This window comes from Scyliorhinus torazame, chromosome 4, assembly GCF_047496885.1.
Source record: "Scyliorhinus torazame isolate Kashiwa2021f chromosome 4, sScyTor2.1, whole genome shotgun sequence".
In the NCBI taxonomy this organism is placed as follows: Eukaryota; Metazoa; Chordata; class Chondrichthyes; order Carcharhiniformes; family Scyliorhinidae; genus Scyliorhinus; species Scyliorhinus torazame.
Window position 1 is genome coordinate 190,849,979 of NC_092710.1, and position 24,023 is coordinate 190,874,001.

General features: G+C 50.7%; 1 long non-coding RNA gene across 1 annotated transcript in view; it reads right to left on the reverse strand.

Annotated features, from left to right (window-relative positions):
• Positions 1-7,303: 7,303 nt before the first annotated feature.
• LOC140411685 (uncharacterized) overlaps positions 7,304-24,023 on the reverse strand; it is a 62,571-nt gene continuing 45,851 nt past the window's right edge. Inside the window, exon 3 of the long non-coding RNA XR_011940952.1 lies at positions 7,304-7,911. This is a non-coding gene — a long non-coding RNA (uncharacterized lncRNA). The remainder of the gene's footprint in view (positions 7,912-24,023) is intronic.

Genomic DNA, 24,023 nt, shown 5'->3' on the forward strand with positions numbered 1-24,023 from the left:
TGGGAAGCCACTGGCCACAAAACCCCTCCCCGAGAAGATCGTGGCGGCAGTTGGGCAGGGGGAGGACAGGTATATCCTCAAGGTGAAAGCTCACTCCAAAACAGAGCCACGGGGCGAGGGGAACCAGAAAGCAGACGGCCTGGCTCGAGAGGGGGCTAAGAATGGGATAGCGTGGGACCCGTACGAAGAGGGACAGGTAGCGGCCGTTACACGACAGCCCCAGAGGGGGGATGGGACGAGTTTGGCCCCAGATCTGGCCACTGCCCAGGGACAGGACCCCGAGCTGAAAAAAGTCATAACGGCCATGGGTAGACAGGAAAGGATAGAGGGGCCCTATGGGGGAAAGGATATCACACTGAAGGAGGGCATGCTCTTCAGGGGGGACCAATGGATAGTGCCTTCCCAACACCATAGGGAATTTATCGAAATGGCCCATGAGAGCCCCGGAGCGGGACATCCCGGCCCTGAGACCACCTGGCAATGGGTGGAGAGGGTGGGGTGGTGGCCGAGCCTCCGGGAGGATGCTCGCGATTTCTGTGCGAGCTGCTTGGTGTGTGCTACCAATAACCCGGACCCCAAGAAAAGAAAGGTCTCGTTGGGGCACATCCGCAGGGTGGAGGGGCCCTGGCAGTCGATACAGATCGACTATATTGGACCCCTTCCCCCAGCGGCAGGGGGTTACAAGTACTGTCTGGTGTTGGTGGATATTTTCACCAAGTGGGTAGAAGCCTTCCCCTGCCGAACAGCCACCGCAGCAGGCACAGCCAGGATACTGGTCAGGGAGGTATTCTCGAGGTGGGGACTCCCACAGTTTGTGGAGTCAGATCAGGGGAGTCACTTCACGGGACAAGTGATGCAAGCGACCCTGAAAGTCCTGGGGATTAAGGCAAAATGGCATGTGGCTTATAACCCTCAATCCTCAGGTCCTGTGGAAAGGTTAAATAGGACCATAAAGGAGAGGATCAGGAAAGAAACAGGCAGCTCGCCCAACCGGTGGGTAGAAATCTTACCCTTAGTTTTAATGGGGATCCGGGCAAGCCAGTCCAGAAGCACAGGGTACTCCCCGCACGAGCTCATGACAGGGAGAGTCATGAGAACCCCGATCCATGTCAGGGTACCTTCCCTGACAGAGGGGCAGCTTAGGGAGGTAAACCGAGACAGGTTTGCTAAGAAGCTGATGGAGCAGCTAAAGGAAATTAACTGGCAGGCAGCGTTTAATATGGGGACCCAGCACCGGAGGAACAAGCTGCTACTCGAGCCCCACACTACCCAGGAATGGGCCATAGGGGACCAAGTAATGGTCCGGAATTTTGCACGGGTAGGAGCCTTTGAGCCACTGTACGCGGGACCGTACAATATAGTGGACAAGGCCAGCCCCATGGTTTACGCAGTACAGCTCCCCCGGAAGATTAAATGGTTCCACGTGAACCAGTGCAAACTTTTCGACCCCACCAGGGCCGGTAAGAGTAAGTTGGGGGGGGGCAGGGAGTGATAGTGGAGAAACCGCCTGCAGAATTGACGACGGTGGGGGAGGTCCCTGACTCCACGACCACACAACCGGTGGCAAGGTGCTGTCCCCAAGGGGCAGTCCCAAAGAGACCGACAGTGCTGCAAGCACCCAGCCCAGGGACAGTGATGATTCCCAAGCCCTTACCTGTGGGTCAGGTGGCCTGCCTTAGTATAGAGGCTAAGGAGGCGGAGGAAGTGGAAATATCACCTTGGGCTTGGGAACCAGTCAGGGGACGAAGGAGCAATCGGGTCTCCAAGCCCCCTCTAAGATGGTCACCCTCACAACTCCCTAGAACCCGGTCCCGCAGTAAGGGGGCCCGAGTAGGAGGGAGCGCTGAGGGATCCCCGAACCCTGTTGGGGAAGGAGAGGCAAGAGGCACCCCGAACCCCCGGGAGGGGACGGTCTGGCCCGAGCCATTCGACCAAACAGGCGGACTGCCCCAGTTTAGCGGGGCACAGTTTTAATTTGGCCACCCGGAGACGGGTGGCATTGTATATATCATATTCCTTTTTCTTTCCCCCTGCTAGTTCTAATTAGTGTGTAGTTGTGTGTGAAGTATTTAGGATCGTGGGAACACAGAAGCGCCTGGTGCAAGGGTAAAATGATGAAGCACCAGGCACTAGGACCCTGGTGCAGCCGGGCTGTAAACACAGAATCACAGACAGGCTGCGGCAACTTCAAAGCGGGAGCTGCTGCTGCCGCCGGATAGCTGCTGCTGCCGCCGGATTGCGGCAGGCACTAGGACCCTGGGGAGCCGGGCTGTGGACACAGAATCACAGACAGGCTGCGGCAACTTCAAAGCGGGAGCTGCGGCTGCCACTGGATAGAACCCATGCACTTTAAGGTAGGTAGGGCTGTAGAGGCAAGGATGTGTTTTGTTTTTTTTTACAGATGGGGCACCCGACGATGTGGAGTTTGATGATCTTGGCGATGGTGGGACCGGGAGAACTCCGCAGAGGCGAGACAGAAGAGTCCTTCGACTGACCGGGTTAGGGTGACTGGGGGCAGGCGGGTGTGTTTAACCTGTGAGGGGGACGTTCCTTTGGGGAGATGGTGGTGGCCCAGGAAGCTGAGGCTGGACATGAGGGATCGGTCCTCGGACTGGGAACGCCTGGACACCAACACCTAACGGACCATCACGGGGTCACCGGGTAGGATCACCGTTTGCGGGGATAAGGGGTGGGCTTCTGACCAGGGCATTTATTTATGTTCATGGGGATCTACCAAGGCATGTCCACAAGGGGCATTAATCACTTTTGTAAGGTGGTGGCAGAACCCAGGGAACGGGATAAATTGACCGCAGTGGGGAGGGATGTGTAACGCCCAGGGAAGGGATGACTGTAGAAGCTACCGAACTGCTGGTTCAGGTAAAGCGACCCCTGCCCACAGCCCAACCGATCGACCCTCACAGCTGTCCGATCACCACCAGGGGGGGGCCTGAGAATGGTTTAGTCTTTGCCCCCACAAAGGAAATGTTGTACAGGGGGTACATTATGCTGTCGCCTCAGTTGGACTAAACCTCTCAGCTGCAGGTATCGACGATGGAGGATAAATGAAGAGCCCTCAACGGGAAGAAGCGAAGTGCAGCCAAGAAAGGAGGAGCCTTGGTGAAATAAACAGATGCAATTGTAAATAGTCGTATGGATTCGCGTGAAATGTGTACTTGATTGTGATATATGTACAGGGGCCCTTACGTTTGGGGTCCCGGTGAAATGTGTACTTGATTGTGATATATGTACAGGGACCCTTACGTTTGGGGTTCCGGTGAAATGTGTATATGTTACTGTCTGCTTGAATTAAGTATGGTCTTGTCTTTCCCTTTCATTGAAACCAGGGGTAGCCTAGATTAAGGGAACTGTCTTGGGAATTGGAATTTCGCATGTTGTTGAGGGGGGGCCTACGGTCCACACAAAAGGAAATAATTGCCCTTCACCTGTGTCGATACGGTCCAAGCAGGTAGGGACGTATCGAAGGGGCATCTGTAAGGTTTTCGGGCAATTCGGCCCTTTTGGAACTGCCCAAGCATAAAAACTCAGAGACTGTAAACTGACTTTTCAGCCAAGAGAACAGAACCAGTTTTCCCAGCAGGCTTGGTCCGCTGAGCTGAGTAGGGACATAAGTACATAAATATTTACAAACCCCCCCCTAGGAGCTACAAGGAAGAAGGAGCCAGACAACAAGATAACATCAAAACACAGACAAAGGGGCACGGGAATACACAGGAGGCTTGCATGCAAGCAGGACAATGGGATGGTCATAGCCCCATGCAAATGTAAATGACCTGGCCTCCACCAGAGCAGAATCCAATTAACACCCCATCAACATAGCGAGGTGAGAATAGCAGCCATCTCCGGAGCAGCTGGAAGACACTGAAATTCTTCACAAGAGAGCTTAACCTCGTTATCCTAGGAAACAGACTGTCTGGGTTCAGCATATTGCGCTGGAAAAGCCCCTGTAAGATCAGCGGTAGAGAAAAACCAAGTTGGAGGCGGACCTGGGGGAGGTACTCCAATCTTGACAGGAGCTACCGGCAGAAACTCACTGGGAGGAGGGGGGCGGAGCCAGCGCCAAATTCAAATCGCGGAGCGGTAGAAAAAACCAAGTTGGAGGCGGACCTGGGGGAGGTACTCCAATCTTGACAGAAGCTACCGGCAGAAACTCACTGGAAGGAGGGGGCGGAGCCAGCGCCAAATTCAAATCGCGCAGGTCTGCCTAGCTGGAAGGGGCGGACCTGCGAGGAATACCCGGAAACATACAGCTCTGACCGGCTCAAAGGGGGCGGGACCAGCGGGAACTTTAAATCTTACCCTTTTCAATGCAAAAGGGGCTGGCCGATCACAGAACAAAGCCAGGTAAAACAATATAAAAGGGGCTGTGTTTTCGATTGGGGGGCTCTTCGTTCTTGGCTCGACCTCTGCACCCCTGACTTGACCTCTGCAGCCTGTGACCGTAAGTACCCTGCAGCAGCTTGCGAAACTCCCTTGACTTTAATAGTGGTTGAGGCTTTGGGGAAGGGAACTTGTTTTGTGCCTTGTGCTATTGCTAAAAACTGTGTAATCATAAGAATTTTCGTTGTGTCCGCTATATTACTTTTGAATAGACTTAGTTTGTATTAGAGCATAAGATTTTATTGTGTTTCTTCTGTTGATGATTTTGACCTGGGTTTTGCAATAAACCTTGATTTGATGATAATTGGAGTCGTTTAAATTCTTCAATCTTTCACCAGCGATCTCTGACCAAGTCATTGTTAAAATACTCCTCACCTTAATTCCGGGTTCAAGAATCGAGGGTCATCTTGAGCGATTCACTCAGGACAGACTGCTGGTTAGGAAATAAACAGCAGTGTCCTATTCTCTCTCTTGGGAAAGCTACTCTAGTGGAGTAGGAACCGGGTGGGTGTTGCACCACCGGCAAGAGAGAGAATCACCTGGGTATTGGTAGGGGTCTGGAGATCTGTGTGATATAAGTCTCAGGCTGTCGGTTAGGAATAAACGGCAGGCTTGAATCGGTGCTCTCTTCAGTGGAAGTGTCCCAGTGCGACATCCCCTGGCCTCTGAAGTTTCAGTGCCAGCTGGAGAGAGACACACACAGATATTCAAACCCCAGATATCGGCCCAGTAGTGGAGTAGCGGAGATGGCACCCTCTACATATGCCGCAGAGTTGAGGAACCACTGGACTTACCCGGAGGACCTGTCAAACGTGAGTTGTGATTGCCTTACTGACTGACCCATCCCTCCCACTGACCACATGTCCATTCTCCCACATCCTGCAGCCAATGGCGATAGGGAGGGATCAGGACATACAGAGGGAGATGTTAGTGACAATCCAGCAGATCTATAGCCGATTGGAGGAGACCCAGAGGCTATGGGTGCAGGAGATGGCGCCGGCAATGCGTGGCACCGATCCCAACACTGCTCGGGTGGCGACCACAGTGGAGAGCCTGGTGCATGATGTTAACACCATTACTGAAGGTGTCTAAGGTGTTGCGCATCAGTGACGGCCATGGCTGAGGGCCTCGGCAAAATGACTGCTTCGCTGTGGGATGTGTCCCAGTGCCAGGCTGACCTTGATGAGGTTCTGTGGAACATGCCCCGCTCACAGAAGGGAGTGGCCAAGACACTGCAGTGCTTGTCCCAGTCACTGAGGAGCATCGCCGAGGGCATCAAAACAATGGTGTAGATCACGAGGAGCCTCCAGAGCCAAATGATGCAGGGACAGCCAGGCTCGAACAACCTGCCCCTCCTTTCCAAGGTGAGCCCCGGGGCCCTATGGGCACCTACTGGAAGGAAGGGGTGCTGAGTGCCAATCAGGGCCTGTCCCATGGAGTGGCCATGATGACTACCAGCTTCCCCCAGTTCCACCTCTCTGATGAGGCCGTGTCTCGCAGCCAGCACCCGGAACAGGGTGGCACAGCTGTGCATGTGCCGCTGTCAAGTGTGCCAGGGCCCTCAGGCCCCAGAGCCCCTAGAGGACGCTTGCCTTGGGCATTGAAGGCCACGGGACGTGGTAAGCAGCTGGCTGCCTCCACCTCTGATGTGCATCCTGAGGACACACCTAGACGTAGCGGTAGAGCTAGGAAGGCAAAGCAGATCGAGGATCACTGAGGGCACCGGGGGAGGGGGAAAGGGGTGGGATGGGGTAAGTATTCGGTGACGGGGAGTGGCGGCACCATTGGGAGAATGGGGAATTGTCAAACACAATAAATACCCTTGTGCACAACCAGTAGGAGTCCTCTGTCACTTTCTTCCACAATGGGGGCCGACCTCCGAACCTTGGCCCATGTCTCCAGGCATTCCCCCCTCCCCATGGCACTCACCTATCCTCCGGCTGGGGACATATTTTGGAGGTGTGTTCCACCCCCTGGGTGTTCGGGTATTGGCTTCTGTGTGTGTGGTGTTACCTCCCGCAGTGTTCAGGCACAGTCCGGGCATCGTGATCTGATTAGGATGCTAGGCAATGACTCCCACATGCTACATGGCCCGCCTACCCACTAGAATCAATTTGGATTGTGTGATGTGTTCACTTAACCACGATAGCCAATTCCCTATTAGCAATAGTCTTCAACCGACGGGCAGAGGACTCAGCAGTCAGTGGGAGTTATGCGTAATTAGTGGGGCAGACGGGCAGTGTTGCCCCCGGAACGGGTATACATGATCCAGGGGTTGACATGGTGGTGCCATGCGCGGTCATCCCCTGGTTGCACCCACAGCGCCTCCCCCTCCCCCCAACCCTCCCATGGCGGCCCATCCCTGCAGAAGGTCCGTCATCCACAGAAGAGGATTCCCCACCCCCGCCGACTACCGCGGTGGCAAGCCCAGCACCCCAGGCTCTTTGCCTGTGAACAAAATTGGCTACTCACCTCCTCGGCTCCCCAAAGAAGCCCTTCCGCCAGGTTCACGTTTTTAAAAAGAAGTACTAATTGGCCACTTGCTGGGGAGGCCGATGAATGATGGGAGGCTGTTGGATATGGGGTGGCTCCCGTTAATTGTATGGAAATAGGGCATGTGGTGATAATTGGTCTCTCACCCCACTACGGCAAGATCCCAATTTCGCCTAGGGGCCGGTTGCATCGCAAACACTTTGGCGCCTGACGCCGTTCTCATTTTTGGCCTCTCCCGCTATTCACGAGCCTTGTTTCGCTCGAGTGAGAGTACCTGAGGTCCTTGGCTGAGCCAATAAACTGCAGTCACCAGGTTTGTAAATAACCTTTTATTATTTAACAGTAATATAATTAAACTGTCATAAATGTAACTGATTATCTAATAGGCTACCCCATTACCCAACCCCCATTTCCATTCACCCCACTCTACATATACAAACACACACACACACACACAACATAGAGGGAAATGGTGGCGGAGACTGAAGAAAAATGATGATAAAGTAAAACGGGTGAGAGAGCTCTGATGTACTATGAAGGCTTTCAGGAGTTCAAGCTCTCATTTCAATGCTTCTTCCTTCTCAGCTAGAGAGGGTTTTTTTCTGGCAAAGCTGTCCACTTTCTTCGTAGATTGAAGATAGTTTTAACTATACAGTAAAGCTATGCCAGCACTCATTGGTTTTCACAATAAAAGTTTTTTTTACTTCAGCAGTAAGAGAGAGAGAAAGCGAGAGAGTTCCATCTTTGTTCAAGTCTAATCACTTCTGACCAGCTCTCCCAAAAGCATCACACAGGAACCAATCAGTGACTGTTGTCAGCCAGAACACTGTCCCTGGCCAACCCACAGCTTGCCAGTTAGCCAATCGAACCGATTTCCTCCAAAGCGCGCTCATAAGATTCCCTCGGCGCCAACCAGTCTGATTTCTCCTCTCCAAAAAACAAATCCAGGAACACAGTGCTCTGACTCGCAGGCTGCCTCACCTTAAGTCTACTGCTTAAAGGTGCATTCCAGTTATGAGTCTACGGACCAAACATAATAAAATAAATCAAAGAAATGGGAACAAAGGGAAATCAAAAGGAAGGACTCTAACATGAGTGATGTTTCCAACCGTCGTGGAAATTATAATAAAGACAAATTCTTCGAGGTTCGATTCATTTACACAAATATTTGCGGGGAGAGGAGTGGTCTGGCTGCATAGCCATTCATCAGCACTCTGAGTTATACACTTGAAAACCATTATATTTATAGTGTGAAATAAAAAGCTTTGAAGAGATAAACCTTGGGAACAAACGCAAGCGGAAATATGAATGTTTTGCCCTTGGTTTAAAAACAATTCTCGAATACGCATTTTGTTGTCCTTCAGAAGAACAACTTCTTATCATAATAAGGCCGAGTCCAAAATATTAAGCAGTATTTTATTTACGTTACCTGACCTACTTATTTTCGTTCAAAAGCAGTGTTAGACTATAGTCAAGCATTTCCCAGCATGCTTCTAAGTGGTCAACTCATTAATTTCCCTTCCACACCAAACTTACTACAAATCAGTGCTGACTTATGACTGTATTCTATTGGGGGTTTTATATGTGGGACCTGACTGAAATGATGTTGTTATTTAACTCAGGAGCAGCACAGTTTTGCTGCAAGACAGAGGAGTTTGAGCACTACTTGCGGAATTCTCCCACGCCAGTGCTGATGGGTTCAATGGCAGGCATGGGGGGAGAATATGGGGGGAAGCCCAGAAATCGCTTTTACACCAGCGTGAATTTACAGCAGGATCTTTTGCTGGTGCCCACCATGGTGGGTCGGAAAACCCACCATAGGCCGGCATGAATCTCATTTGTAACCGGTTAATGGGATGTAGATGAAGGCCTGATCCCCATGCCAAATTCTCCATGATGCCGGTGGGAAAATGCATTTGGAACAACGTGCCGTGCAGATGCCAGGACTCACCTGAACAATTCCTGGGGCTGTCTCCAGTATTTGTGATGGAGGCTGCCGACAACCCTGGAAACCTGTAACACCACAGCAGTGGTTGTGGAAGTTGGGGGTGGGGGGGGGGGGAGTGGGGGAAAGCATCTGCAGGTGGACCTTCCAGATTCGGTGTCCAGGAGGCGGTCCAGCCTCAGAATATCCCAGCAGTTCCATCTTCTTTCTCAGGAGGTCCATTGTCTGGTCTCAAAATGTTCCTGGAGATCTATCTTCATTTTCATGAGGTCAATCTTCTTCCTTCAATAGTCGGTCAGTGATGTTGAGAACCTTTTCAATATTGTGTCTGGACATGACGGCGGACTATGTGCCATCCAGTCTGCCCCGTCACAGAATATGGCGTAAAACACCCAGATGCATAATTAATGAGGTGGAAAACTTGGGGTATTCCCCTTCCAGCCTCCAAAGTGGGAATACCTCCATCTTCCTGCCCCACCACAGTCTCAAAGTGGGAGAATTCCGTCCTACAGGTCTGAATTGGATCCAAGCTCAGGTTTTAGTGGTGAAAAGTAGTATTATAACCTATTGAACCATCCAGTTTTCACATATGGCTGATAGGTGGGTCACCTCGTCTTTACACCCAACACACGGAAAATAATGGGAAGGAATTTTCAGCCACGCCCGCCGCAAGATTGCCAGGGACGGGACAAGGACCATGTAAAGGTCTGTTGACCTCGGTCGTGAATTTCCGGTCTCCGGGCAGGGACGCCCGAAAAATCCCGCCCAATGAGTCTGATTTTGGAAATCCTGGTGGCCCCTGTAGATCCTGTCAAATGTTGAATGGTGTACCAACGAGTCCTATGATATGAACAGGAAATGTACTTTGTGTGATGTTTTGTACAATTAACAGAATTATCCTCAATTCTAATGTATTGGAATTGTGCTCTAACAGCACATATATATCACCAGAAGTGATCTTGGGCATCAGAAAATCCAGAAGGAAGAGCAGCACGGTGGCGCAGTGGTTAGCACTGCTGTCTCACGGCGCCGAGGTCCCAGGTTCGATCCCGGCTCTGGGTCACTGTCCATGTGGAGTTTGCACATTCTCCCCGTGCTTGCGTGGGTTTCGCCCCCACAACCCAAAGATGTGCAAGGTAGGTGGATTGGCCATACTAAATTGCCCCTTAATTGGACAAAATGAATTGGGTACTCTAAATTTATAAAAATAAAAAAATCCAGAAGGAAAATCCTGTTCCTACATTGTACAGCTGTGCAGAAAAAAACCTGTTGTAACTGTTAAATGTTTCTGGCCCAAGTATGTCTTACTGTGAACTTTGCAAACAAGAGGTAGTTATTCCCTTACTGTCACAATTGGCATCAAGGTCATTTCTCCTTACTTGGGCTTAAAGCAAACAAGGACACAATAAAAGTTTAATTATAGTTGGCACATATGTCCCCTTTATCCCTAGACAGCCTGTCCCTCAAGTGCCTGCAGGCGTTTCCTCAGGCCAAGTCTATGGATATAGAGACTCGGCTTCCTTCGAAGTGTGGGAACCTCGACTGTCAGGTCATCCAGCTGTACCACCAAACTGCTTTCTCATATTTGTCACAAGTGTCTAACTGGATCTATAATAAAACCGTATTGAACAATAAACCAGGCTGAGTCTCAGGGGTAAGCTGAAAGAATACAAATATTGTGCTCACCTGCCTACCCCTTTCCTATTCACACAAATCCTCTCATACATTGTGAATGGAATTCCCTCTCTCAGCATAGAAATCACTTCCGCAAGGACAATATCACAACAATTATTTACTTATTCCTTTGGAAATAAGTATTGGCACACAGGAAAGACATTTCGTTTGAAGCCCAAAAGCTGCATTTATATGCTTCATTAATAAATAAAATGTGGCAGGTTATTCAGTTCAGCTGAGAAAAATACTAACCGCTGAAGGCAACTTTTTATTGTACCTCTCTTATCTGTAACATTTTTATATTCTCCCCACTGCAATGGTAAACTGAGAGCACAGATTCTGAATATGTCAGTCTGCTTTCATTTAATCCTTTTATATTGGGTGGAATGTAATGACCCCCCCCCCCCCCCCCCGCTTCCTTCTTTGGAGGTGAATTTGGAGGCAAGGGAGACTGCTTGATTGGGGGGAGAGGGCGGAGTGGAGATCCCACCGCCTTCTCGTTTCGCCTTGATCAAACTCTGAGTGAGGGGGGTGGAAAATAGACTTCCCACCCGGAGGCCAACTGAGGAATAAGCAGTCACCTAAGGGTCACTTAAGGACTGTGTCCACTGTGTTGGTAGTCGACCAGTGATATCCAGGAGTATTAGTCAGCAAACCCCATTGGATTTTCCTACGGGCTAATAGCAGGGTGTGCCGCTTGTTCTCAAGCACTTTATGTCCATTGAGTGGGGGCCCATGGAATGCAAACTACTTCTCTTGCTTTCATCCTTCTCCTTGATCCGTTCCAAGCAGCCCCCCCCCCCCCCCCCCCCCCCCCCAGCTCTACTCCCTGCTACACATATACTGCCTACACTAGGCTCTCCAGGGATCCATCAGAAGGTTTGTGTGCAGTACCGGCAGTGGCCACTTCTCACGATGACACTGCCAGTACTGGAGAACTGCCAGCCTCTGATTGGATTCTTGTCCTGTTCGGGGCTTAATTTGAAGGGAGGTAAGTACTGTCCAGATAAGTGCCTGATTGCCTTGGAATAGTTGGGCCTCCTGAGCAAATGTGGCGTACAAAGAACAAAGAAATGTACAGCCTGACCCGCCGGCGCCGCCGACTTGGGCCCCGACCACCGCTGTCCCCGGCAAGGGAGCTCTGCACGGTCCCAGCGCTCGCGGCCCCACGCCTGACCCGCCGGCGCCGCCGACTTGGGCCCCGACCACCGCTGTCCCCAGCGAGGGAGCTCTGCACGGTCCCAGCGCTCGCGGCCCCACGCCTGACCCGCCGGCGCCGCCGACTTGGGCCCCGACCACCGCTGTCCCCGGCCTAGTGGACGAATACTCCCGCTTCCCTTTTGCCATTCCCTGCTCCGACATGACCGCGGCCACAGTCATTAAAGCCCTGAACAGCATCTTCACACTGTTCGGTTACCCCGCATACGTCCACAGCGACAGGGGGTCCTCTTTCATGAGTGACGAGCCGCGCCAGTTCCTGCTCAGCAAGGGCATAGCCTCAAGCAGGACGACCAGCTACAACCCCCGGGGGAACGGGCAAGTAGAAAGGGAGAACGGCACGGTCTGGAAGGCCGTCCTACTGGCCCTACGGTCCAGGGATCTCCCAGTTTCACGGTGGCAGGAGGTTCTCCCGGACGCTCTCCATTCCATCCGGTCGTTATTATGTACAAGCACTAATCAAACGCCGCACGAGCGTCTCCTTGTCTTCCCTAGGAGGTCCTCCTCTGGAACGTCGCTGCCGACCTGGCTGGCGGCCCCAGGACCCATCCTGCTCCGAAAGCATGTGCGGGCACATAAGGCGGACCCGTTGGTCGAAAGGGTTCACCTCCTCCACGCAAACCCCCAGTACGCCTATGTGGAGTACCCCGACGGCCGACAGGACACGGTCTCCCTGCGGGATCTGGCGCCCGCCGGCACCACGCACACCCCCCCCGACACCATCAACCCAACCGCCCCCCTTCCTGCCACCGCCGCACCCCGCGACCGCCCCCTTCCCAGGAGGATCAGTCCCCCTCCCCTTTGCACCGACAGCTGAAACCGTACGGCTCCTGGAGGCGACAACACTGGTACAAGCACCACCACCACCGCCGGGGCCGAGGCGATCGACACGGACGACCAGACCGCCCGACCGACTCGTGGCGTCGATGTAAAACAAAGATGGACTGTTCAAAGAACATTTTGTTTTTTTCCTATACCCTCTGTAAATAGTTGCAACAGGATGGAACTGTCCAATACTGTACTACCATGTGAATGTTCTATCCTCCCAGGACCAGCCCTGTAAACCCTTACCACCATATGAAGCATCACCCCGCCGGGTTCATTTTTGACAAGGGGTGAATGTGGTAGTATGTATTGGGGGTCATGTGGGACTGGAAGCCCTAATGTCATTGGCTGACAGATCCCAGGTCCTGGTTGGCCGTTGACCTCAAGCTCCGCCCTGAAGGCGAAGTATAAGAAGCCGGTGTCTTCCCCCGCAGGCCAGTTTACTATCGAGCTGCTGGGGAACAGACACGCTTAATAAAGCCTCATCGACTTCACTATATTCGTCTCATGGAGTCTTTGTGCGCTACAACTGGTTGCTGAGTAAATATAATGTAAGGAGTTGTTTCCATGTCAGAGTGTGACAGGCACACTCCAACACTGCGACATTGCTTACAAGGAATGACCATACATTTGTAACAAAACAACAAAGTAAATAAAGATCAAGGTTGTTCATTTGAGGAGGAGCAGTGGAACATCTGCATTGTATTTCTCCCTGATTACTCTGAACAATATTTTATTGCTGATCAGCGTGCAAAGAGGAGAAGCCTAATTAATGTAAATTGATGTCCTTTGACAATCACTAGACACCTATCGTCTTTTCTCCCAGACCAGAGCTGGAAAGGAAAGCTTTCATGCCAGGTGAAAGCAGGTCAGTTAAAGGGAGGGCACTGCTTCTGTGCTGTCACACTCCTTTTGTCTTAGCCAGTGGCTCAGATTGAGGGTTCCTCTGAGATTTCCCCGGTTCCTCGTGTAGTTGACCCTGAAGGATATAATGGTGCTATCTGCCTCATTTTCCTCCTCCAATGTGGCTGGTATCTTTTCGAAAGGATGACTAGATAAAATAGATGTCAGACCCCTGCTTAGGTGGGAGAATCTGAGAGGCGCAGGGAGCAAGGTTATGGAGACAATAAAGGAATGTGTCACCTTTGTTCTGGAATAAGCATCAACACGCTAATGCTCTTTAATAAGCTTTTCTATCTGTCAGCTACCCACTCAGCTGACATAAACCACATGTGCCCTGCCAGTGACTGCTGGCTGTTCAGTCGTGGGAGGCATCGTCACACTTTACAGCAGAGATTTCAGGCATTCCCTTTTCCAATCATGGTGGGGAAGGGGGTTGGTGATAAAGGTGAATTCAATTTCACTACCTCAAATGTCACACTGACTGACATCAGCTAGTTCAGCAAAAGATTGAACCTGAGACTTTTGTGATCTGTATGGCTCACTGACTTACTCTGTAATTTTGCTGAGCCATTGGGGAAATTCATCAGGGCATTTAAGAGAACCGCTGCAAAATCATCGATGGGACCCATTTTCTAATGTTTGTGTACTTCCCTAAGAAAACATATAGAACATAGAACATAGAACATTACAGCGCAGTACAGGCCATTCGGCCCTCGTGTTACGCCCACCTGTGAAACCACTCTAAAGCCCATCTACACTATTCCCTTTGATCTCTTTAGATTCATTTTTCTAACCTCAAATCAAAGAAAAAGAAAACATTTCACTGTTGCATCATTTTCACCTTTATATCTCCAGATATAAAAACGGGAGACCATTAAAAATCTGAAGATGTGATCTAAAACATGGCCATGTCTGAGATATTTATCAAACTATTACAAAAGAGTTACTTAGAAGTTTGTGTCGCAGGCAATAAGATTTATTTCAGAATGACATTTAACATGCTATATAGATTTTAAAAATCAGATCTGGCACTTACCTGTGTCCAATCTGGCATTTTCTTTAAGTGACAGCCTCTGCCTGATCTCCTGGATTGAATCAGTGTCCCAGAATGTTCGCTTTAAACAACCTTCTCGCGAAAGCATCCAAACTAATACATTTGTGATTGATTGTATAAATTTCTACCTCTGCATTGCTGTTTGGATTCATTATTGTTTGTTTGTCCCCCAACTCCTGTTATATTTTATCAGCTTATTTTATTTAATTATCTCCACATCTTTGCCTCACTTTTAACCACACTGTGCACTTAACTTTCTTTGCGCCACTGCTTATTCCACAGCAGTACTTCAACGGAGGAGGTTTATAAACCAGGGCCAAGTCAATTGAGCTGAGAGGCAGAGGGATAATTAAAGTCAGCTACACACGTCAGAAACCAGCTGCAGGTCCTTGGAATCTATTATCTGGGTTCCTACAATGGCTCCATTACATTCAGAGCACTATTGTGAGAGACTTGCAATCTTGATGGAGGAGAAGAAAGGTCCATGATTTAATTAGGAGCTAGCGGAGGCGGGGGGGGGGGGGGGGTTGTGCATCAGGGCGGGTCCTTAAGGGCGCTGTGACATGGGTTTGTTGACTGAAGCCAAGTTGCCAACATAAATTGGCATGCAAGAGCAGACATGGTAACTGTGGAGGCTGAGATGGATAACATTGTCATGGTATTTGTAGAAACTAAGTCATAAACTGTCACAGAGAATTTCAGTCAACCACATTTTACCTAATAACAACTTCTGGATCAGTAATTTCAATAAAATCTTACTTAATCAGGTGTCAATAACTCTCTTTATATTATGAAAAAACACACAGCATATACCTGTTTCAGCTGTGAGCTGGAGTTTTAATGCATATTCCAAGTCAATGTTGTCATTCATCTCAAGAGGCTTGGAATATAAAAGCAGGGATGTACTTCTGAAGCTTTATAAAGCATTAGTTAGGCCCCATTTAGAATACTGTGAGCAATTTTGGGCCCCACACCTCAGGAAGGACATACTGGCACTGGAGCGGGTCCAGCGGAGATTCACACGGATGATCCCAGGAATGGTAGGCCTAACATACGATGAACGTCTGAGGATCCTGGGATTATATTCATTGGAGTTTAGGAGGTTGAGGGGAGATCTAATAGAAACTTACAAGATAATGAATGGCTTAGATAGGGTGGATGTAGGGAAGTTGTTTCCATTAGCAGGGGAGACTAGGACCTGGGGGCACAGCCTTAGAATAAAAGGGAGTCACTTTAGAACAGAGATGAGGAGAAATTTCTTCAGCCAGAGAGTGGTGGGTCTGTGGAATTCATTGCCACAGAGGGCGGTGGAGGCCGGGACGTTGAGTGTTTTTAAGACAGAAGTTGATAAATTCTTGATTTCTCGAGGAATTAAGGGCTATGGAGAGAGAGCGGGTAAATGGAGTTGAAATCAGCCATGATTAAATGGTGGAGTGGACTCGATGGGCCGAATGGCCTTACTTCTGCTCCTATGTCTTATGGTCTTATGGTCTAAGTCTAGCACTTCCAATAACATTTAACAGACACCTGTCAATGCGGGAACAGTTTAGACTGTCCTTTAATGGCATCTCAATGTACACCATGTTCTAAATTTTACGTAAATGTTGCCCATTACACATCTTTTTCTTTTGCTCAACACTCTGCCACCTAATACAGGGGTTATGAATTTATTTATGCCTCTAGGCCTGTGCGAACTGGATGCAGAGAATAATTTCTGTGCCTGAATGAATAGATGGAAACCCAGTCAATATTGGATCTATGCCCTCAACTGAATAATCGGGACAAAATAGTTTGGCCTTAGGAAACGTTTCAAAGCCTGAGTGGTCTCGGCTCCATTTAGTGTTGACAAGGATGATCCCATTTTCTAAAGCAAATCCATGGACACAATGGGCTGGATTCTCCGATTCTGGGGCTATGTTCCCATGCCGGCGTGGGAACAGTGGCATTTTACGCCAGAAAAAAATCGCGCAAAACGGCCACTGATTCCCCGTTTTGCTGGGGACTAGAAGGACGTCAGCGTAGAGCACCTGGCTCTAGCTGCTGATATGTCCTGGAGAATTGCCGGGTCCAGGGCCGTGCATGCGCATGGCACCTGCCTGGATCGGCCATGCCGTGCAACATGGCGGACGCAGCCCGCGGACCTGGCCCGTGAAATAATGCCCCCACTTTGGCCGGCTCGCATGGCCAGGACCATCCCCCCCACAGTGCCCCCAGTCCCGAATAATGTCCCCCCCTGCCCGCGGATCGGCCTTCCCCCGATGGTGGCGGTGCTGGACTGAGTCCGCAGCCGCCACGCTGAGTTCCCGATGGATGAGACCATGAGAGACCCAAGCTGATGGGAAATCAGCCGGTCGGGGGCGGAGCATCGGGGGGGCGGGCCTCAGCCAATGTCCTGAGGCCTTCGATACGTGACGCGGCATACTCGGAGAGTACTCACTTTAGAAGGGGCGGAGCATCGCAAAAGCGGCGCTGCCCCGATTCTGTCGTAAACTTAGATTCTCCAGCCGATCGGCGAATGCAATTTTGGCGTCGGCGAGCAGGGAATCCAGCCCTTTATGAGAGCACATCAAAGAAGGAAAATAACGGAAACACAGGTATGCAGTATGGTGAGGCAATGGGTGGGATCCTCCATTGGCTGACGCCGAAATTGGGAAACGCGATTGGTCGGAGAATCGATTCCAACACCGTTATCGCGGCAGGCGTCAATTTGACACCAAATTGCAATTCCCAGTCACCTTGACAGCGGTGTCAAAGCTTTTCGGAACGCGCGTACAGCAAACACCGTTTGCATACCATTAGCAGGCACAACCCGGTATTCTCCGCCTCCGATGGGAAGAATTCTCGACGGCGAGGTTCACTTGTGCTTTTAAATATTGTGAAACCGGCATCATGGCTGATGAGGGAGAGAGAGGCACGACTGTGGGCTGCCGGAACGGACTCTTGCCGGGGGGGGGGGCCCTGCCAAGGCCGGGGGGTGGGGTGGTGGTGACGGGGGAATGGCCTGTGTGGCCAGGGCGACCCCCCACGGGACTCAGGCAGCCATCTTTCTGCGCCCTCACTGACCACCCTGCTTGGCCCCTGGTTTAGCAAAGTGCCGCCGGCCATATGGGTGCCCTCACCCCCCCACACCCCCAACCCACCCGCCACCATCCCCTCACCACACGACCGGCCCCCACCCGCCGACGAGACATCAGGCGGCCCCCGAGAGGACAATGACCACTGTACAGGGGTGTGGAGCGGACCGTTGGCAAGGGTAGGGCCAGCCAACGGTATCCCTGGCAGGAGGGACGGGCGCCAGAGTCCACATGGTGCTGGGCACTGACGTGCCCAGGGGTGCAGTGATGGGGGGGACATGTGGGGACAGAGTCCACAGTGCAAACCTGGGCCACCATGTATCCCATTGGACCTGGTTGGGCATGGGGGTATGGACCATGCTAACATGTCGGCCTTTCACCCCCTGCAGACAATGGATATTGGAATATAACCTGCAATGGTGGGCTTCCTCCAAGAAGCCGAAGCCCTGGGGGATGTTCCGTGGCTGTACAAGCTGCCATTGCTTGAGGAGGAATAAGTGCAGCAGTGGAGTGTTCCCCAGAGGAACAGGATGGAAAGCCGGCTCCCAACAGGCTGAGGAGGAGGACGTGCCACATGAGGCCTTGAGTGTCCTGACGGACCGAGCATGCCGTCGAAGACTCTGTCTGAGCTGGGAGACAGTGCAACATACCTGCCGGACCAAGGCGCATCTGGCACCGCGGGGGGAATGGGGGAGGACACCCGCTCCCGGTGACCATCGAGGTAACGGTTGCACTAAACCTTTCCGCCATGGTGTCCTTCCAGGGGCCATGTGGGGACCTGTCCGGGATCACAGACCTCGGTGCACCGGTGCATCCATGCCGTCAAGGAGGCCCTATATGCCCAGGTGGCTCAATACATCCATCTCAACGTGGACCGAGCGCATCAGGATGCCCAGGCAATGTGGTTCGCCGCCATTGATGGGATGCCTGGGGTCCAGGCGGTAATCAATTTGATGCATGTTCCACCTACGAGAACCTGCAGATAACAGGCCGCTCTGCACAAACCAAAAGGGGTTCCACTCGATGAAGCTGAGCATCATGCATGGGCAGCGTGCACAATGCCTTCACCCTGGCACACTCGGTGATTCCTGACATTTTGAGATGCTCCCCCAGCTGGGGGGTTGGCTCCAGAGATTATCCACTGCGGCCGTGGCTGATGACGCCTATCTGGAGGCCACAGACCGATGCGGAGACCTGATACAACGATGCTCGTGCAGAAACCAGGAGCATGATTGAGCGGTGCTTTGGATTGCTCTGGAGGGACCCTCCACAGCAACGCGCAGCAGAGGGGTGATGTGCTCTGCTGGAGGAGGAGTATGAACATCAGTCCTTGTCCAACAAGGAGGAGGTGGGGGAGAGCAAGGATGGGCAGGACATGGGGCCCAGGCAGGCAAGGGAGACCACATGACGTGTGCGCCAGAGCTGACTCGCACAGGACGCTCTGTTCGCCTCCAGGTTCATCGACTAGCAGGGGAGGGTAGAAACTGGCCAGGGGAACGGACACCACATCCCACCCTACCCCCACCCCCACACACGTGGCATAGGGAACCGCAACTCAGCAGGGTCTCACTTCCTCGCCCATGCCTGATCATAATCCTGCGACCTCCGCTTCTCTGGGCCGCCGACCATATACAGGGCCCCCTGCTCTGCCGTAGTGAGGGGGCACAGGTCCGGGGATCCTTCTCCAGTCTTTCCCCGTTCCATATGGTTATGGGCGGCCTTCTCCTGGGGGTTGGGAAAACAGAAAACGGCAGTGTTAGACAGTCTGATACATGCAGCCTAGGGGCCTCAGTGGCCAGAGCAACATGGCGGCCGGTATGGATGCCAAGCATGTGGTGCAGGGTGAGGGTTCGGACGCCCTCCAGGTGGAGGGGTGGAGGAAGGGCCAAGTTACGGGTGTGTGGGGCAGGGTTGGTGCCAGGGCCACGGTTTTGCCTACTCACCCTGGCTGCCCTGTGGAGGTCGTGCAGTTTTTTTACAGCACTGCTGGCCGGTCCGGACGACATTGCCCATGGCGGTCACGGTCTCTGCCACCTGCAACCAGGCACGACGAACAGCGGCAGCTTGCAGCCTCCTTCCCGGGCCGGGGTACAGGGTCATCTTCTTCTTTCCAATGTTCTCTCAAATACCATCACTGTGCTTTTTAAACAGTTTGTGTAGGGCTATCATATTGTAGAAAGATTAAGAATAAATCTTCTGTACTAATTCACCATTCATAAAAAATGATTTAAATTCTGAAACATTTTTGGGTGCTGTTGTTTCCTTTTATCTTCTCCTCCATAGGTTGCAGTCCTTGGGCATCTACTCTAAACCCCAAGTACGTTACTTCATGAATCTGGAACATATACTTCTCCCTTTTTAGCCTTACTCTTAAATCTTTTTCAAACTTCTTCAAGATTTGCTAGGTGCTCTCCTTTAGGTGCTTCTGTAATCAGTACATCATCTAGATGGACAACCACCTTTGGCAGGTCCTGTAGGAAACTTTCCATCGTGCGCTGGAAAATCACACCCGACAACGAGACTCGGAAAGGTAGCAGGGTATATGATATTATCCTTTGTGGGTATTTATGGTAAATGATTCACAAGATGCCTCATCTAATTCTAATTATTGGTATGCATGGTTCATATCAAGGTTAGTGCATGTTAAACCTCCTGCTAATTTAGCGTATAAATCTTCAATTCTTAGTATTGGGTATCGGTCCAATTTTGCTGCCTGATTCACAGTTAATTTGTAATCCCCACACATGCTAATTGTTCCATCTGATTTAACCACTAGCACGATGGGAGCCACCCATTTTGCAAACTGCACAGGTTTGATGATGCCTAATTCTTCCAACCACTTGAATTCAGACTCAACCTTCTCATGTAAGGCACGTGTTGGGCTCTGTATTTGGTCTCAATATTCATGTAAATCTTTGCTTCTAGGCCCTGTATCTTGCCCGACCCATCTTGGAAAACTTTCTGGGATGTTTTTACAGAATCATGAAAATCTCCTTCCTTAATATTGAATATATTGAGCCAATTTACTCTAATTTGGCGAAGGCAATCTTGGTCCGTCAAACTTGGCCCTTGGACGCCCACCACTATCAGAAACAGTTGAGCTGACTGGTGCCGGTAGTTCATGGCCGTTATTGTTGTTCCTAGGATCCGTAAAGCTTCCCCAGTGGACGTGGTTAGCCTGGCCGCTGTGTTTCTTAACTTCAGAGGCTGGACACCTCTTTGCAAATAATGATACACTTGTTCTCCTACAAGACACCCGTGTCCACCCCATTATGAGTGGCTAATCGTTTACCATCAACACATTTGTGGTTGGGGCCGCCTTGCCCACCTTAATGTTGTTTAACCTGTATACTTCAGATCCTTTATCAAGTTTATTCGCAACACTGTACTGGAGTTGAAATTTTTTTTATTGGCCTCCGGCGGACTCTGCTTAGTCTTGTAAGTGCTCCTAATATTCCCCCTCCAATTGCAGGGCTTCCCTGAATTTACATCTCTTCTATCACCAGCTTTCAGCAATTTCCACAGCCTGGGTGATCGCTAATGCCTTCTTTCAGGCAATCTTTGCATTTGTTAACAATTTCTTTTGTATGGCCATGTTGCCAACACCACAGACTAGCATGTCTCTCACCATGTCATTGAGTACCAACACAAACTTGTACTCTTCCTCTGTTTGTCTTAGTTGCTCAGTGAACTCTGCTATGGTACCCCCTGGGGCCTTGGTTGTCGAATTAAATTTATATCATTACATTATCGCTGAGGGCTTCAGGTGATAATATCCCTTTTCTATTTCCACAAGCTCTTCAAACGTTCTGGAGTCGGAGGCAGCTGAAAAAGTCACTCCTTGGGCGAGATTCTCCGACCCCCCGCCGGGTCGGAGAATCGCCGGGGGCTGGCGTGAATCCCGCCCCAGCCGGTTGCCGAATTCTCCACCACCGTATATTTGGCGGGGGTGGGAATTGCGCCGCGCCGGTTGGCGGGCCCCCCCCCGCGATTCTCCGGCCCGGATGGGCCGAAGTCCTGCTGCTAAAATGCCTGTCCCGCCGGCGTAAATTAAACCACCTACCTTACCGGCGGGACAAGGCGGTGCGGGTGGGCTCCGGGGTCCTGGGGGGGGCGCGGGGAGATCTGGCCCCGGAGGGTGCCCCCACGGTGGCCTGGCCCGCGATCGGGGGCCACCGATCCGCGGGCGGGCCTGTGCCGTGGGGGCACTCTTTTCCTTCCGCCTTCGCCACGGTCTCCACAATGGCGGAGGCGGAAGAGACTCCCTCCACAGCGCATGCGCGGGGATGTCGTGAGCGGCCGCTGACGCTCCTGCGCATGCGCCGCCCGGAGATGTCATTTCCGCACCAGCTGGCGGGGCACCAAAGGCCTTTTCCGCCAGCTGGCGGGGCGGAAATTTGTCCGGCGCCGACCTAGCCCCTTAAGGTTGGGGCTCGGCCCCCAAAGATGCGGAGCATTCCTCACCTTTGGGGCAGCGCGTTGCCCGACTGATTTGCGCCGTTTTGGGCGCCAGTTGGCGGACATCGCGCCGATACCGGAGAATTTCGCCCCTTATCAGGTTATAGGTTAGAAAACCACAAGCTGTTAGTAAGATTACTCGCTGCTTCTCTTCCCACCCAATTTCATTGGCCTTAAAAAAATAGCACATGCATTTGACATATTGCACCCACTGCTCCATGTTAGGATCAAATGATTCAAGTTTCCCAAAAAGGGGCACTTTGACACTCACAGACTGATGAATGAGTTTTCTTCAAAAATAAAGCATTCCACATGAGGTCTGTTGTCCCGAGTTCTAAAGCAGTAGGAAGACACTCTGATTGATCCTCAGCTCCTGTAAGACTTGTGACCACCAAGTAGATCAACAAATAAATAGTTTATTAAGTACTGCTCGATTCCAAACTGGCAAGGAGAACCCCTGCTCAGCACCAGGATCCCCGTGCGCTGGCTAGATTGGACGAATGGGTCACATGACCCTTTGTAACTTGCCCCTTAATGGGGCATGCTACCATAATAACCTTCCATTATCACAGTGGGGTTTGTGCAATTTCACGGTTTGATTGACAGATACAAGTTATAGACACTTTGAAGTGGGACTATAAATGTCAATGTTAATTATTATGAGGGATTAAGTACTTGATGAAATGTTTGTTTTATAAGGGATTAAACACTAGAATTAAATGCTTGTTTTTATTAGGGATTATGAAGTTGGAGGAATGTAAATGTAGTGGATGCGTTTTTATGAATGGGGTGTTTTTTTGTTAAACAAGTCTGCAATAGACACATAGAATTTTGCTTTATTGCATCTGAACTTGGGTCCTCAGGTCCATCTATGATGAATACTGGATGGGTTGACATGGAGAGTTGAAAGGGTAAAGGGCGGGGGGGGGGCATGGGTTGGCATCAGTTGGCACTGAGTTGGCATAGAGGCTATAAAGGCCAAGGAGGATGGGTAGGCAGTATGAGATGGTATGGTAGGTATGAGGGGCCATGGGGGTGGGTAGATAGGAACGGAGGGTATGAGGGAGCATGAGAGTTGATTTAGGGGCATAGGTTGGCATGGATGGGAAATCAGGAGCATTTGGATATGAGGGATATGAGGATATGATATATTTTCTGAATGACTTGCACACAGTGCAATAGGACAGACCCCTGTGAATTCATTCCTTATTGTCCCTGTTTTCCATCTGGAGAAAGATTTCCATTTTAAATTTCAAGGTGTGGCCCCTATGTAAAAGTACACTGCCATAAACAGAAGAAAATTCATGACAATCTGCTACAGTGATGGACATCACTATCAACTTATGTTTTATATTTTTGCACTTCGATAAATTTGGAACTAAAACAATAATGATAAAAACAAAAGATAAAACTTACAGGAGGTAAAATTGGTTGGCACGTGCAGCGTGAAATGGGCTCATATTGATTTGGCAGTTGAATTTTCACTGTTCCAGTTATTTATTTTCAATTGAATTGGAAAACATTGCCGGGTTTTTAATTTCAAACCAAGTAAAAGCAACGGTGAGACAAGGAAACGATTTGTAAGAGCGTGAACTGTTTCTCTGTGAATTTCACTGGAGGGAAGATCAGCCACGGTGATAACTCAGCTGCTGATTCATTAGGAGTTGGTCTCATGCTGCTGGCATAGACTAAATTCATCCTCCCAATGCTGGATAATGTGGTAGTGTGATAATGGCATTTTTAGTTCGCTGCCAGAAACTAACACTGCCCAAATACTAGACAGAGCTTGCAACCCACAAACAACGATCAACATCAATTTACTACATCCCGTTCGGTTTGTAAAGACCTTCTTAAAGTTTTTTCCAAGTTCAATTCTGGCCTCGCATTAAACAGACACCACACACAAATATTGTCCTTCCTGGATCAAACTGAGCAGAGGTTTGGGTCGCATTAGTTGTACTAGGTTGACAGAAAATGAGTC